This window comes from Pseudophryne corroboree, chromosome 11 (assembly GCF_028390025.1).
Source record: "Pseudophryne corroboree isolate aPseCor3 chromosome 11, aPseCor3.hap2, whole genome shotgun sequence".
Taxonomy (NCBI): Eukaryota; Metazoa; Chordata; class Amphibia; order Anura; family Myobatrachidae; genus Pseudophryne; species Pseudophryne corroboree.
The window spans coordinates 163,493,009-163,497,222 of NC_086454.1; the positions used below are offsets into that span (position 1 = coordinate 163,493,009).

Consider the following 4,214-nt stretch of genomic DNA (forward strand, 5'->3'; position numbering starts at 1 on the left):
AAACTGCATCGGCTTTTGTGAAAGTACGTCACGCATGCGCAGTGCGCACCATATGCATGCGCAGAAGTGCCGATTTTTAGCCTGATCGCTGCGCTGCGAACAACGGCAGCTAGCGATCAACTTGGAATGAGGGCCGATGTCAGAAGATAAAAAGTGAGGGAGCCAAGCAGAAAAATCTTCCATAAACTTTTTGGGTTGCCCAGGTGGGCGATAGATAGCTGCAACACACAGAGAGAAAGGGGTGAAATCCTAATAGAATGTACTTCAAATGATGTGAATGCGAGTGAAGGAACAGTTGGTAAAACTGTGTGTGTGTAAAATTTGGACAATAATATTCCAACCCCACCTTCTGTTACCAGGCCTGAGGGTGTGTGTGAAGTGGAGGCCACCATGTGACAGTGCTGCAGGGGAGGCCGTGTCTGATTGTGTGAGCCATATTTCTGTTATAGCTAGCTATATATTGAGGGTTTTTTTTTTTATGAAAAGGTCATGAATAGATGTTAATTTGTTGTAAACAGAGCATGCATTCCATAAAGCACATTTTAGTGACTTGGAGGGAGGTGGGAGACATGTGATGTTTCTAAGGTTTGTTGGATTTACATTCCATTGTGAATTAGCTGAATGTGAGCGAGATATGTGGATGGGACCTGGATTTGGGGATATGTCACCAGCTAGTAGAAGCAGAAGAAGAGAGAGATAGGTATAGTTGAGGGAGTTGTGTGATAGTTTCTTATAGTGACAGGTTGAGGATGTTACAGTTAGCGTACATAGGTTAAAAGCTCATGAGTGTTAATAAGAAGGGAGTGGATTAATGAGGCTGCAATGTGTACGGAACAATGAATAACGGGAATACCATGAAGTGCTATTAGGAAAAACAGTTTGTGGTACATGGTGTTTTTTTAAATAAAAGTATAGATAGTTAGGTAAATGCATAAGGCAATTACAAGTTAAATGGTGTAATTACCTGGTCTCCAATATTTTTCAATGTTTGTTTAGCTGTTGGTTTAACTGTTAATTTAAAATTTTCCTAACTTTGTAATTTCCTCACTTCGTATATTTCCAAACTCAGAGAACTGCTCCCTCAGACAACTGCCCCATAACTGAATGCAAACATATACTTGGTCTAATTGGCCCCCACAGAAAAAAAAAACACACATTGGCACAACAGAGGACAATAAATAAAAAAATTGGCACTCACAGGAAATTAAACAAACACATTGGCCCCTACTGAAAAAAAAGTAAAAACACATTGGCTTTCACAAGAAAAAAACAAACTGACCACCAACATAAAAAAAACACCACACTGACCTCTGTAGGAAATGAAAAAAACACAATGGCCCCACAGGAATAAAAACACATTGGCCCACACAGAAAGAAAGCACATTGGCCCCCACATTAAAATAAATATATTGGTGCCCACAGAAAAAAACAAACACACTGGCTAACACAGAAAAAAAAAACATATCTTGGCACCCACAGAAAAAAAATACATTGGCCCATAGAAAAAAAACCAATGAAACACATTGGCCTTCACAGGAGATAAAAAAACATTGATCCTAGACAGGAAAAACTAATAAAAACATTATCCCTCATAGGAAAAAATAAAATGCATTGGCCCCCACAGGAAAAAATATACAAACACATTGGCCTCCACATGGAAAACATAAAAATACATTAGCCTACACAATAAAAAAAATGCACCTGATCAGAGCTGAACTCCAATCATGTCAGCCGGCCCAGTGAGTGAAGGGGACCAGCCCACTGAGGGGGGCAATGTAATCGGCCAAGCAGGGGCTGGCTCGGTATCCCGCCAGACCAATCCGCCCCTGGTACTGACAGAATGGTACTGGAATCCAAATCAGGAATCTGAGTCTTTTGTCACCAGGGAAGAGCCTGAGCAAGCTATATCCCTGGTACTGCTCTGACACAAGACATGGTCCTGGAATCCAGATGAAGAACTCAAAACAGAGGAACATTCCAGGTTAAACAGTACTAGACACCGGGGTGCATAGCCTGTAACCACATCATGTACTCCAACCCTGGAACCTGCACTCTAAAGTGCCAGCCCAAGACACCAGCACACAGCACTGGGAAACCAATAGTAGTCAGCTAAAGGATGCCATAACCTGAGTGAACCACAGAGTATAGGTAATACTTGAAAACACAGTCCATGAAAGTATCCGGCACAATGCAGCGTGGGTTCCATGAGAATGGGAAGCAGTGAGTATAACAGCAGATGAGATGAACCACAGGTACACTGGCTGGACTGCAGATGGAGTGTTGGAAGCAATACTGTGTGCAGGGTGGAAGTCACAGTGCTGATAGATGGTATACAGTGGTAATGAGGTTCACTGAAGGCTGGCAGCGTGGAAGCCATGGCTCTGATAAATGTTACTACAGCAGCAAGTGGAATGCAGGTAATGGCAGTAGTGGAGGAGCAGAGTAATCACTGGAATGATCACAGGATACAATGGAGCCCAGAATGATCCTTAGGAAGGAACACAGTTGTTCAGGCAATGAAGTGATCCCTGAGGCTGGTTGATAACGGGAGTGGTGTGAGCTCATTGGTCTGGCTGATCAAGTGAGCAACCAGGTGAACAGGTGTGTTTTATCCTGCTGAATGCTTAAGCCTATGACCTGCTTGTTATGACAAGGTGTGGCTAATCTTGTGGGCTGGACATTTCTGTTGCAGCGCAAGCAGCAGTCACAGGCAGCTAGGTTTAGGTTTGTCTGTGGTCCTTCTGTCACCGGGCACGCGGGAGAGGCTTGCCCGCCACATGCTGCGCTCACAGGCATTTTTGAAATGCCATTCATGATGACTAATTTTCAAAAGACCTTTAGGAACGGCGTTCCAGTGCGTTCTGCCTGAAAAATAGCCCTGCTAAACAACATATATTCTGTCTCTACTGCTCATCCAGGATGTCTTCAGTGGGTGACCATCTGTAGCCAATCAGGTCATCAGAATGTTCACAACAGCAGCAGCAGGAGATGAGTGTGCTGATCTCATGGGAGGCACTGGCAGTGACATGTCTACTCATGTTATGTTAGTAAGGGCAGGGCTGCATGTGACGAGAGCTGTATCAAGATGTGAAAAGAAGAATGGAGGCATCCAAGAGGCTATATATGGAGAGTTAATGTGAATCTGGGAAAAGCAGAGTTCGCCAAAAAGAAATCAGTATCAAACTAGTAAAGGAAAACTAACTGATTTAAACACATATTGATATGACATGAAGTTTATGAATCCAACTTTTACTTATAATTTTACTTTCAAAATTGAAAGCATTACATTCACTTTTATATACTTATACCTATAACCCATTTAAATTGTTGTCTATGAAATTTAGACAATGCAAATTCATGGATATGGCGTGGTTTCATTTTTATTATACTAGTTGCCAGCCCGTTAACATGACGGAACAACATAACAGTAATGTCAGCGCTGGTGGCTGTGCGCGTCTGAAAGGAGCAACACTTGAATTGCTCTATCGGGTGCCATCTAGTGGCTGCCGGTGCACAAAAAACTTGAATGCCACCCTTGGAGGTGTAAAGCAGCGTTAGCCTTTTATTATATAGGATTATTTTTACTACATGATCCAATTGGTTGACCTTTACTTTGAAACATCAGATGTTTTGTTTTCCTTTGGAAAGATGGAAACAAAGTACACAGTAGTTGACACAAATCAGGCCTGCATGGGAAAGCCTCTGACTTTTTTTGGCCCGTCACCTTAACTACTGAGCCACAGCTGTAGCAATGGGCTAATCTATTTTTACTCAAAGGCTTATCTCTATATATAATTTACAGCCATAAATAAATTACCTTTGGTAGCAAATATAATTTGAGACAGATTATAAAACTACATGGTATTTAAAAAAAAAAAAAAACTTTTAGGTTCCACCGAGATTTGAACTCGGATCGCTGGATTCAAAGTCCAGAGTGCTAACCATTACACCATGGAACCACCTGACAAACTTTATTTTTCTTTCTTTTTAAATGGCATAAGGAAACCATATGATTAATCATAATTATGAGGGTAATTCCAAGTTGATCGCAGCAGGAATTTTTTTAGCAATTGGGCAAAACCATGTGCACTGCAGGGGAGGCAGATATAACATGTGCAGAGAGAGTTAGATTTGGGTGTGGTGAGTTCAATCTGCAATCTAATTTGCAGTGTAAAAATAAAGCAGCCAGTATTTACCCTGCACAGAAACAAAAT

The 4,214-nt window shown here is 41.7% G+C and overlaps 1 non-coding gene across 1 annotated transcript; it reads right to left on the reverse strand.

The window, feature by feature from the left end:
* Positions 1 to 3,887: 3,887 nt before the first annotated feature.
* TRNAQ-UUG (transfer RNA glutamine (anticodon UUG)) lies at positions 3,888 to 3,959 on the reverse strand. The gene has a single exon. It is a non-coding gene; the product is annotated as a tRNA-Gln (tRNA).
* Between the last annotated feature and the right edge of the window lie 255 nt (positions 3,960 to 4,214).